This window comes from Sminthopsis crassicaudata, chromosome 1, assembly GCF_048593235.1.
Source record: "Sminthopsis crassicaudata isolate SCR6 chromosome 1, ASM4859323v1, whole genome shotgun sequence".
Taxonomy (NCBI): domain Eukaryota; kingdom Metazoa; phylum Chordata; class Mammalia; order Dasyuromorphia; family Dasyuridae; genus Sminthopsis; species Sminthopsis crassicaudata.
Window position 1 is genome coordinate 675831088 of NC_133617.1, and position 13285 is coordinate 675844372.

Here is a 13285-nt window from a genome sequence, read left to right on the forward strand (position 1 = left end):
CAGCCACAGGATTGGTCCCTTGATGACAGATGTTTTCAGCCTCTGACAATAATAAGACTATCTACAAAGGCCTGGAAGAGCTGAAGTCTGCACTGAGGAAAAGGACTGCACTGATAAAACCACAGACGTTCTGAAGTATGGAAACAAGACTGGGTCAGCTTTTCCCTGTAGCTTCATCACAGCTAAATTAGAAGTCAACTAAAAATACTCAGGTCATTTCTCCAGGCATTGCTGACAAGCCTGATCTCCATGTCCTTTCTGGATTGGTAAGAACCAATTGCTCAATTTGGTAAGTGGATTTTTTTTTTTTATTCATTTTTCCAAATTATCCCCTCCCTCCCTCCACTCCCTCCCCCCGATGGCAGGTAATCCCATACATTTTACATGTGTTACAATATAACCTAGATACAATATATGTGTGTAAATACCATTTTCTTGTTGCACATTAATTATTAGCTTCCGAAGGTATAAGTAACCTGGGTAGATAGACAGTAGTGCTAACAATTTACATTCACTTCCCAGTGTTCCTTCTCTGGGTGTAGTTATTTCTGTCCATCATTGATCAACTGGAAGTGAGTTGGCTCTTCTTTATGTTGAAGATTTCCACTTCCATCAGAATATATCTTCATACAGTATTGTTGTTGAAGTGTATAGTGATCTTCTGGTTCTGCTCATTTCACTCAGCAACAGTTGATTTAAGTCTCTCCAAGCCTCTCTGTATTCCTCCTGCTGGTCGGTAAATGGATTTTTTTATGGCATTCATTGAAGACCATCATCCCTACTTACTCATTTTTTGAGACTATTATTTACGTCTTTTTGAAAGTCCTCCATAGAGAAACTTCCCAGTGCATTGGAAGCTGTACTTTTGATACTCTGGATATTTCTAACCACAACATTTGTATGTTATCCAGGCCATTTTCTTCTCTCTTCAGCCTCTGAGAAAGGACCTCTTTGCCCCTGGAGCCAGCCTGGGCTTCAATAGGCCAGCTTTTGCCTTATCTTTCTTGGTTCTGAGCCTCCATGGCACTTGCTAAATATTTTTAACCAGGTCATTCAGTCCTGCCCCATCCCCAGCTCTCCTTTGTGTTGTCTTACCCTTTAGAATGTAAATTCTAATTTACATTGTTACTAACTTCTTGTGCTTTTATTTGTATCCCCAGCCTTTAGCACAGTGCCTGGCACATAATAAATACTATGTAACACATTATTGCAGAATTAAAAAAATTTTTTTTAGCACATACTGAATACATTAGCAGGACATGACCTGATGGCTACAATTCTATATTACAAGCTATCTTTCATGAATTGATAGCACTTAGAATACTGCCTGATTCATAGAAGGCACTTAATAGTCATAGTATAAATAGGGATTAGGGACTTAGATAGATCTAGACCTGTGATTTCATTAATTTAAAGTATTCTCAATTGAGGAAGCTCCTTCTGTGATGCTAGAGAAACTGAGGCAAGATAGAAATTGGAGAGTTTTAATATCTTATTGGAGAGCTTAGATTAATTGGCTGGATTGGACTCGTGTCTCAAAAAATCCAGCTTTGAATGTGAGATTCCAGGGATTCTTATAGGACTTTAGTGATAAGGGAACAAAGGCAGAAGGAGGAGAGCACTGATGAGCGGGAATTTTTAGGAACAGACCATAATTTTGGTTCTGACAGGTTAGGGGTAAAGACCATAAATGTTGATAACTTAGGAGGACCTAGGAGCCAAGATATCTGACATAGGAGATATGCTTACCTATCTCTAAATAACCTATCTGCAATTTATGGCTTTATGGAATGCTAATGGTTAGGGTTAGTTATCTCTCTCCTAATTTATATCAGTTCTAATGATCAGAAAAGGGGGTTGCCATTGAGGCAGAACAATTCACGGAAACTGAAGTAGGACAATTCAAGGAAATTGTGGCATAACACTTCTATCCATATAGGTCAATACCTTCCTTGTATTTAGTTGTCCAGAACATCACCCTACCTATCCTATCTATTTCCATTGTCCCTTTGGCCATCTGTAATCTTTATCCTTCTGAGACTGTGTTTTCTATGACTTGTAAATCTATAGCATTATTAGGAAGATTCCTCTTTTATTAAGTTTCATTTTGCTGATTTCAGCTCATTAAGATAATTTGGAATCTCTTAACTCCATTCTTCAGGTAGACTATGGATATTTGGAAACTGGAAAGGCCATTCTAGATGGCAGAAGGGAGTATGGAAAGATCAAGAAATGTTATAGGGTAGGAATGAATATGGTAGGTAAGAGTGAAGTGGGAGGGAAACAGTTCCTTTTACTGAAGTTGTGTTCCTTTTAAGAAATTGTATTTCCTTTTGACCTGTGATCCCTATCAGAGTCTCAGCCCCTCCTCAGCTCCAGATAACTTATGTTTTGGGGATTCCAGAGCCTTTGATTCAATTAGAAATCCTGGTCAAAAAGCACCCCTTTGAAGTGTTGTTACTTCTAATAGAAGATCTGGGATGGAAATCGATAAGCATCTAAGCCTGGGAACCTTGGCTCCTGAAGCCCCAAGACTCCTTAAAAAAGGGAGGTATCTGGGTTCATTCTTTGCAAAAGGCCCAAGCAATTTGCTAGGACCCTTTGTCCTCTGAGAAGGCATTCTCTCAGTGCAAGACTCCATTTCCCTAATATGTCTTTGCCACTATAGAAGTCAGTATCTTAGCAAACTGGTTTCTATACAATAAACTTTCATTTTGAATTTAATAATTCGGGAATAAGTGAATTCTTTCACTTTAAACTTGTGGCCAACCTAAAGCGTGATTTTAAACAAGTCTCTCATTGCCATTAACCTCATCACCACCGGGAAATGAGGGGATACAAACCTCATCAAGAGGAACAGTTATTTGGAGATGTAGATAGGAAACCTCCCAATAATAAAAAGCCTTGAATGAATGCTTGCATAAAGAGTTTGAACTTGATCCCATGGTCAATGAGGAGCTGTTGTAAGTTCTTAAACATGAGAAGGACGCGTTGAAAGTAACTTTAGGAAGAGATTAGAGTATAATGTAAGCTCTTTGAGGACAGGAACTAGTTTTCATTTAATCTTCAGTCCCCTAGCACCTAATATAGTAGATGCATATAGTAGATGCTTAATACATAGCCCATTGAACTGAGTGCAATATTTTTGGTGGTAACAGGAAGATGATTTGGAGTGGAAAGAGCCTGGAGGCAAGAAGGTTGATGAAGTGGATACGGAGAAAACACACATTGAGGTGCTGAGAGCCTGGCTTAAGAGACCTCATTAATTGAAGAAAGAAGCATGATCTGTGTTTGAGCCTCAGCTCCAACACTTACTGCTTCTATGACCCTGGGCAAGGAATTTAACCTCCCTCAAGTCTGTTACTAGTCTGTAAAATGAGGGTGCTAATTTTTGCAATCTCTAACAGGATTATTGTGGGGAAAAAAAAGTTCTTTGTAAACAGTTTTGAGAATGATTATTATCATGTCCCATCTTTATCCTAAACATATCAATAGCAAACAAAACCTGAAGTTCAAGAAAATGTGCCTCTGATACCATCATTGTGGGCAAATAAACTCCTGGGGGGAAAATAAATCTCCCTTCTAAGAAGGGAGAGGATTAAAGCCAGACTTCACCTGGAGTTTACTAGCCTGATTTGTATCAGGGAACATTGCCCCCAAGGCGAACAGGAAGGACACAGTGCCCCTTTACTAAGCACTGGAGGAAGCGGGCACAGGAGAGACATTTTGATTCCCAGAATCCTTCTTGATTAAATAGCCTAATGTGCTGGCAATAAACCTGGGGTTCTGAACCCTCCACCTCAAAACAAAACAAAACAAAACGCCCCCCCCAAACTCAACAACAAAAAACAAAGAAAAAAATGCATTCTTTTACTTCTGGCAAGAATAGCATTTGACAGAATTGAATGGGTACCAAACTGAGTTCACCTCCTCTCCCTTAAACAGATACACTTCTGTTTATCTTAGGACCACTAATATTCTCCCAAATAAATTTATTCAAAAGCTTGGCGATGCTTTTGAATCCCCCTCTTATTTCAACATCCACATCCAATTATTGGAACTACTGAAGTAAGTTGGGTGATCTTTTGCTTTTACTCTTTTTTTTCTCTATTCTGCATACAGTTTCCAGAATATTTTTTTTTTTTTGACTAGAATCTTGCTTAGAAACCTTCCACATCTCATCAGCTACCATATTAAGTCAAAACTCCCTAGTCTGGCTCCCAAAGCTCAAAGCATTCTGTTTTCCCAAGCCTTCCCACCCCATTCCCTATAAACAAATAAGGTGGCAGCCAGGTGGCTTCATGAATAGGAAATGAGGAGTTGAGAACCTACACTCATGAATAGGCTACCAAATTGATCTAATTCTGCCTCAGGCATTCTGTGGTTATGTGACTGAGCAAGTCACTCAGCCAGTCTCAGTTTCAATGTCCTCATCTATAAAATGAAGATAATCGCATCTACCTTGCATTAAGAATTGTAGAGTACTTAGAGAATTGCCTGGCACACAGTAAGTCCTTCACAAATATTAATTATTATTATTGTTATTTCCCCCTTGAGAATGTCAGCTCCTTGAAAACAGAGACTGCTTTTTGCCTTTGCATTCTCAGAGCTTCTTTAGCACAGTACATGGCACATAATAGGCATTTAATAAATGCTTATTAGCTTGATTTCATTGTTATGAGGATCAAATGTATAGTACTTTTAATCCATTTTCTAGGATTTTGGAGTTTATTATTGAATTTTTATCCAGTTTTCTAAAATAAAGTGGTTAGGGCTTAGGAAAGGGGAAAAGAATTCTGTGCAAGAGATTGCTTTTCTAGAAGTTTGATTCATTCTTGATAAGGTTTTCTTCATATAAATCCAAAATAGACTTCAAACTGGAGAAATATTTATTTTTTATATTCTTGGTATTTGTAAAAGGAAGTAAGGAGGGGAATTTTGCAACACATACATATACCTATACATTGTGTGTATTTGCAACATACATGTACATGCATATTCTGTATGTGTGTATGTGTGTGTATTTTGCAACACATACACACACACATTGAGAAATAACATCTAGAGTTCTAGGGACCCTTGGAGTCCTAGAGAACCTTTCAATAAGTATTTATTAAGCACTTACTATGAGCCAGGAACTGATCTAATACATGTTAAATATGTTAAAGTATATGTTAAATATAATATATGTATATATATTTATACAGTTATCTTGCTGCACAAGAAAAATCAGATTTAAAATAAGGAAAAAATAACCTGAGAAGGAAAACAAAAATGCAAGTGGACAATAACAGAAGAAGTGAAAATGCTATGTTGTGGTCCACACTCATTTCCCATAGTTCTTTTGCTGGGTGTAGCTGGTTCTCTTCGTTACTGAGCAATTGGAACTGATTTGGTTCATCTCATTGTTGAAGAGAAAGGCAGATCATTTCAAGCACAGGACACAAAGAAATATTCCAGAGCAGAGGGTGTGAAACAGCAAGGAGGTCATTGTTGTCAATGCACTGAAGAGTACGTGGAAGGGAATATAGTATATGAAGACTGGGAAGGTAGGAGGAGGCTAAGTTTTGAAAGGCTTTTAATATTAAACAGAGATTTTTGTATTTGATCCTGGCGGTGACAGGGAGCCACTGGAGTTTATTGAATAGGTCAGATGTGCTCTTTAGGAAAATTGTTTTAGTGGCTAAGGGGGGAATGAATTGGACTGACTTGAGGCAGGCAGAGTAATAGTGGGCCATTGCAATAATCAAAGCAAGAAGTGATGAGAACCTATACCAGAGTGATGGCAACGTCAGGGGAGAGAAGGAGCCATATTTGAGAGATCAAATCCAATAAATCCAATAAACATTCATAAGCATCTACTATGTGCCAGACACTGTGCTAAATATTGGGATACAATTAATAAAAAAGGCAGTCCCAGGCATCAAGGAAACCAGGAAGGCAGAGCAGCAGCTACAGAGTGAATTCTGAGTCCAGTTTTTGCTCTTTATAAAGAAGAACATTGGAAAGATTTTGGTTCTCCACTCTCTAGCCCTCCAATCAGAGTACTGGAGACTGAAGGAGGTGGGACTTCCAACCGAGGGAGGTGAGTAGTTGTAAATGCTGAGCTTATTCTGGGAGGGGCAATTGTTCCCTGGAGTTTAAACTAGGGGAGATAATGCAAAGGTGAAATTAACAGGCCTTGGCAACAGATTGGAAATGGGGATTGAGCGATAGAGGAGAGAAGATGAGGTTATTCCTAGATTGTAAATCTAAGGGATTAATAGGGTATTTGGTGCTCATAATAGTAATAGAGAAATTGGGTAGGAGAGAAGAATTAGGAGGCTAGATAATGAATTTGCTTTTGGATATGTTGAATTTTAGATGTATATTGAACTGATGCTGAGTGAAATGAATAGAACCAGAAGATCTCTGTACACTTCAACAACAATGCTGTATGAAGATGTATTCTGATGGAAGTGGAAATCTTCAACATAAAGAAGATCCAACTCACTTCCAGTTGATCAATGATGGACAGAAACAGCTACACCCAGAGAAGGAACACTGGGAAGTGAATGTAAATTGTTAGCACTACTGTCTATCTACCCAGGTTACTTATACCTTTGGAATCTAATACTTAATGTGCAACAAGAAAATTGGATTTACACACATATATTGTATCTAGGTTATATTGTAACACATGTAAAATGTATGGGATTGCCTGTCATCTAGGGGAGCGAGTAGAGGGAGGGAGGGGAAATTTGGAAAAATGAATACAAGGGATAATGTTATAAAAAAATTACTCATGCATATATACTGTCAAAAAATTTTATAATTATAAAATTAAAAAAATAAACAAATTTTAAAAAAATTTAGATGTATACTAGATATCTAGTTTGAAATGTCTAAAGACAGTTGGAAATACAAGATTGGAGGTCATCAGAGAGCTTGGGGCAGGATAAGTCGACTTGAAAATCATCAGTGCAGAGATGGGAGTTGATGAGATCACCAAGTGAAGTAATGTAGGGAGAAAAGAAAAGATGACCTAGGATAGAATTCTGTGGGGTACCTATAGTTAGAGGGTGTGATCTGGATGAAGATCCAGCAAAGGAGACAGAGAAGGAGAGGTCCAATTGATAGGAGGAGAACCAGGAGAGAACAGTGTCCTGAAAACTTCCAGAGAAGACAAATATCAAAGAAGAGTGGTCAACAATGTTAAAGGCTGCAGAGAGGTAAAAAAAAAATGAGGACTGAGAAAAGGCCATTGTGTTTGGCAACCAAGAGAGCATTGATACCTTGGGAGAGAACAGTTCTGGTGTAATGATGAGATCAAAAGCAAGATTGTAAAGGGTTAAGAGGAGAGTGAGAAGAAAAAAATATGGAGGCATCTATTGTAGACATCTTTTTTTTTTTAAATCATAGCCTTTTATTTTCAAAATACATGCAAAGATAGTTTTCAATATTCACCTTGTGTTCCAAATTTTTCTCCCTCTCTTCACCCCTTCTCTAGACAGCATGTAATCCAATATATGCTAAATATGTGCAATTTTTCTATACGATTCACTTAGCATCAGTTCATGTAAGCCTCTCTAGGTCTTTCTGAAATCATCCTGCTGATTGTTTCTTATAGAACGATAACATTCTATCAACATTCATATATTATTATATATTCAACATATATTCTATCAACATTCATATATTATTCAGCCATTCCCCAATTTATGGGCACCACTCAGTTTCCAGTTCCTTGCCACTATAAAAAAGCCTGCCACAAACATTTTTGCACATGTGGGTCCTTTTCTATACATATTTCCACATTTATCATACTGCACACAAAGAAATCAGATTAAAAAGGGAAAAAAGAGAGAGAAAAAAAGCAAGCAAACAAAAACAACAACAAAAGTTGAAAACACTAGGGTGTGATCCACACTCAGTCTCCATAGTTCTCCCTCTGGATGCAGATGGCTCTCCCCATCACAATTCTATTGGAACTGGCTGAATCGTTGAAAAGAGCCACACCCATCAGAGTTGATCATCACATAATCTTCTTCTGGATTGTACAATGATCTCCTGGTTCTATTCATTTCACTTCATTCTGGAGACCACATCCCCTCCAACATTTATCATTATTTTGTTCTGTCATTTTAGCCAATCTGAGAGGTGTGTAGTGGTACCTCAGAGATGTGTAGGCATCTTTTTCAAGGAGTTTAGCCTCAAAGAATAAAAGAAATATTGGTTGATAATTAGCAGGGATAGAAGAATCAAGTGAAGGTTTTTGAGAATGGGGAAGAAATGGGCATGTTTGTAGGAAGTAAGGAAGGAGACATTAGGGAGAAAGAAAATAAGTGATAGAGAAGAAATGATAGGGTTGGGGCAGCCTGTTGGAAGAAACAGGATGGAATAGGATCACATAAGCAGGAAGAGGGATTAGTTTTGCTAGGGAATATGAAATGAAGTGAAGAGGACAACTGGACATTAGGAAATGAGGAATGGTAGAGGAGAGGAAGATTATGACAAGTGGATTCACTTTTTTGTTGTTGTTGTTGTACAATGTGAGATAAGATTCTCAGCAGAGAGATTGGAAGGGGAAAGAGAACCATGAGAGGTTTGAAGAGGGATAAAAAAGTTTTAGGAAAGCTATTGCGGAAAGTGGGATATTGAGTTAATGAAGAAAGTCTAGGAGGGTTGCCTAGTATCAGTGAGATCCCAGTTGAGATTGTATAACATAAATTTTTAATGTTATATGTACTACTCTATATAAAATAAGGACTTAACAAAGAGCTATTATCTTCTCCTCCTTCATCCTGGTTCCCATGGCCCATTCTTGCCTAGTACTAGTTGCTCCTTCTGGCTGTATACTGCTCTTATCTTAACTCTTACTGGAGATAATCCAGATCCCCTACTTCACTCCAACCCAGCGGCCAATATCACTTTCCCAACCATTGAGGGTGAGTTATATATTCATTCCCACTACATGAATGAACAGGTAACCACCAAGAACAATCCATTTAGCAATATGTTGGACCACTGGACCTTATTATTTGCCCTGACATCAGACTAAGGAGTCTTGAGCCTTACCATGTGTCTTTATGTTAAACCTTCTGATAATGTATTGTCTCTACTTATCAAAATGTAAGCTTTTTGAGAGCAGAAACGATCTCATTTTTCTATTTGTATCCTCAACATTTAATATAGCACTTGGAATATAGTAAACATTTAGTAAATACTTTTTATTCATTCATATAGACCTGATAATTATGTATAACATAAGCATGTAGAAAACAAAAATTTAAAGGAATGAGAAAAGAAATAATATTTTGAAAATGTTTCAGTTATTAATGGTACAAAAACTTTGTTTTCCTCTCAGTAAAATTTTTATTATTCATATTGACATTTTAGTGAGAGTAATGTCATTAAATATGTGTCACTTTTTGAAAAATCTTAGTTCAATACTTTGTGATACAGTGATTCGGAAGACTGATTCTTAATTCAGTTTATTCAGTTCTTGGTTTTAATGTCTGTCACAGCTATAAAAGATAGCTATCTCACAAAGACGAATAGATCCAAATGGAAGGAGTATATCATTCACTACAGTTGCTAAATGACACTCATTTTTCAATCCTGTCTTCCTGTTATACAAAGATTTTTGTTGAAATTCAGCTAGTAAATTTCCATCCTCTCTGGTGTTAATCTTGTTTGGTTCCTGAAGACCAACCAGAAAGTGTTGAATTTTAAATAAAGGAGCTCAAAATCCACTGAAACCCTTCCTTTGGAAGGCTTTTAAACAGATGAGAAAGTTTCCAAGTTATCTAAGTAGGCAGACGTGAGAAATTTTTTTAGTTGACATACATCATTTTTAAAACCTAGAGGGGAAAATATTTGTCTAGGAGGAGAGGGTGATCAATAGCACAGACATTAAGAAGGAGAATTAAGAAAAGGTATTCAGCTTTGACAATTAAGAGATCAATGGTAATTGAGAACAGGGCAAAACTCAGTTAAGTGAGGAGTAGTTAAGGATAATAAGGAAAATAATTTAAGAACATGAAGAATAATGATATCTTTGATGGGACTGAAGAAGCTTGGAAGAAGGGTGAGTTGGTAGGGCAGACAATACTATAAGATCTGCAATACAGGTGAAGATTGTAACCATCCAAGTCTGTTCATCCTTTGTAGTTCACTCTGACCCACTAAAAATGAAAAGGAAGAAGTGGTAGTTTTCTTACTAACTACTGCTCCAAAATACTCTGACCCCCCACCATAGCCTTGATGTAATATGGATGGTAGGTTATAGATATTCCATATCTATATCTATATATAGATGTAGACAGATAGATGTAGATAGATATAGATATAGATATAGATATAGATATAGATATAGATATAGATATAGAGAGATTTTTGCCTAAGAAGATCCTGTTGCCAGGGCCTAGGCAATCAGGTGGAAAATGTCCTGATTAGTGGAAACAGCAGAGATAAGGAAAATTCTTCATTGGAATCATACTCAGTTGAAGAAATCACATGTTTAACTACAAAGAAAAAAAATAGAATATATATTCCTTGAAATTAGGGAATATCTCACTTTAAGAGAAGCAAGATGGTGTAGTGGATGGAGTTTTGTACTTGAAGAAAGAAAAAACTGGATTCAAATGCTACTTCAGACATTTACTAATTATATGATAATGGTTAAGTCATAGTGATGGGGGCAATAGCCCCTTTAAGATTCCTTGTCTGATCTCCAACTTCCTTTGGGACTGATCTTTGATTTACAAGATCTGGTCAAAACCACCCTTTTGTATTCCAAGGGGAAAGATCTGTATCTGAGCCAGTTTGGGCTGTACCCAGCCCCCACTGGATCTGAGCTGGCTTGGGTTTTCAGCCCCCATTCTAATAATCTGCTCCGATAGCCCCACCCCCACCTGGTGGGTTCTGGCCTTCAAGGAATCAACCTGGAACTCCACCCATATGCCCATTCAAGCAAATAAAAGCGCCAAGCGGGAATCATCCCTTGGTGGAGAGCTGAAAGATGCCAGCATCACAGACTCTGTTCCGCTGCTTTTGGTGTTTTTCTTCCTCTATCTAATGCCTTTTACTAACCAGACTTTAACCTTGCTTCCAAACCCTACAATAAACTTCTTTTTATCAATCTAGGTTTTCGGGTCTGAAAATTCATTTACAGGAAACTCTCGCTGCCGCCAGACCTATTTAACTTTGTATCCTTGTGTCGAATCCAAAGGCGTTTCAGGGGAGCTCCATTTGACTCCCTGTACCCCAATCCTGCCACTTGACCTCAATTAATCCTAATTTTAATGAGATATAAACTTCATCATTAGGTATATACCTCATCAATAGACCCTTTCTAGCCTCAAATATCTCAAATGTCAAATGAGGACATTGGTCTTAATGACTTATAGATCCTTTTCTACTAGAAATCTCTTCCATTATTGTCATTGACTAGGTGAAAGGAAGTGAGAGCCTGAGATTGGGTGGTGGACATGAGCAGAGAGGAGGGGATGGACTCAAGAGATATTGTGAGGGGGAGAATAAGCCAAACTTGACAACTGATTGATTAGGAGAGTGAAGGAGAGGAAAAAGACAAGGATGAGCTTCTTAACCTGAGTCACAGTAAACATGGATCCACTTAATAGAAACAGAAGTGAGAGAAGGAAGTAAGCTTAAGGGGAAATGCAATGAATTCCATTCTTTGGATTCCTTTGAGACTCCATTCCCTCAAACATCTAGGTGGAGCCAGTCTAAGCTTCTGGAGAGAGACGTGGATTGTATATGAAGGAATCATTTTCATAAAGGGAGTTGATGAAATCGCCAAGAAAGAATGTATAGAAGAGGACCTAAGAGAGAGTGGAACATGAATCATGATCTAACACTGGAGGCTGAGAAGGACTGCTCAGATAGGAGAGCAGGTAAGAGCAGAAAACACAGGGAGGAGGAAGACCTGGGAGAAAAGAATGACCAATAGTGTCAAAAGCTGAAAAGATGTCAAGAAGAATGAGGACTGAGAAAAGGCAATTATTATGTGTTTTTAAATTGAGATCTTGGGGCAGCTAGTTGTTATAGTAGATAGAACATTAGCACTGATGTCAGGAGGACTTGAGTCCTCAGACACTTAACATTTCCTAGCTATGTGACCCTGGGCAAGTCACTTAATCCCAATTGCCTGAGCAAAATAATAATAATAATAATAATAATAATAATAATAATAATAATAATAAAAAGTGAGATCTTGCCACCCTTGAAAAGAACAAAAATATCTTCTCTTTCAGATGTCCTGGTAACTGCCTCTAATAACTAATCTCCTCCCTCCTTCAAAGGACCCTAAATATTAGAGCTAGACTGAGATCATTTCACAAATGAGGAAATAGAATCAAAGAAGAGCAGTATAATAGTACATGTGTCAAGATTAAGTGGCAGAGTCACGATTTGAAACCAAGGCTACTTCATATCACCTGCCTCTGCCTAGCATGCCCTTGAGATAATACATAGCAATTCCATTTCGTAGACTTTAAGATTTACAGAAATTTTCTTCATCACAAAACTGTGGGGTAGTATAAATATGAGCTCCATTTAATAGTTGAGGATACTGAAATTTAAAGATGCTCAGTGCTGGAGCTGGTGTTGGCTGGTGACACCTCTGTCACAGTGCTGGCTATGGTCCTCTTCTCTCCCTGCCTCTTCTGCTTTTTGGACCATTTGCTGATTACTCTCTGGTTTTTCTGGTGTGGTACAGGCTTCCTTGGTTCAACTCCTTTTACCAGCCGTTCTGTAACTGTTCTGTATCTTTTTTAAGAAGTTCTGGATTTGCTAGGTGGAAGACCTAAGTCTTACCACATTTCTTTATCATTGACCTTTCTGGGGTCATTTTCAGCTATTTGTTAGATGTTCTATGGGAGAATGGGGCTCTTCTACCACTTTTCTATCATTAAGAAGTCCGTGATATTCTTTTTGAATCCAGGTTCTGAGCTATCCCTCCCAACTCTGTGCTTTATAAATTTGATAAGCATGCTGTCTAGGCTTTTAGCCAAAAAATAGATAAGAGTATTTAAACCACAAAGGCTGAGCATGGGGATCTGGGAAATTTACTAGGGATGACCTTCCAAAGTTGAGATTGGCCTGAATGGCTACTTTTTTGTGTCCAGCCTTGAATTTATTTACTTACTCTGACTCTGTCACCCCATTCCTCGCCCCACCCAAGAAATAGCATAAAAGACTATACCAGATACTTTCCTAAAATCTAAGTAAACTATATGTAAAGTATTTCCTTGATCTACCAGTTAAGTAACTCCATCAACAA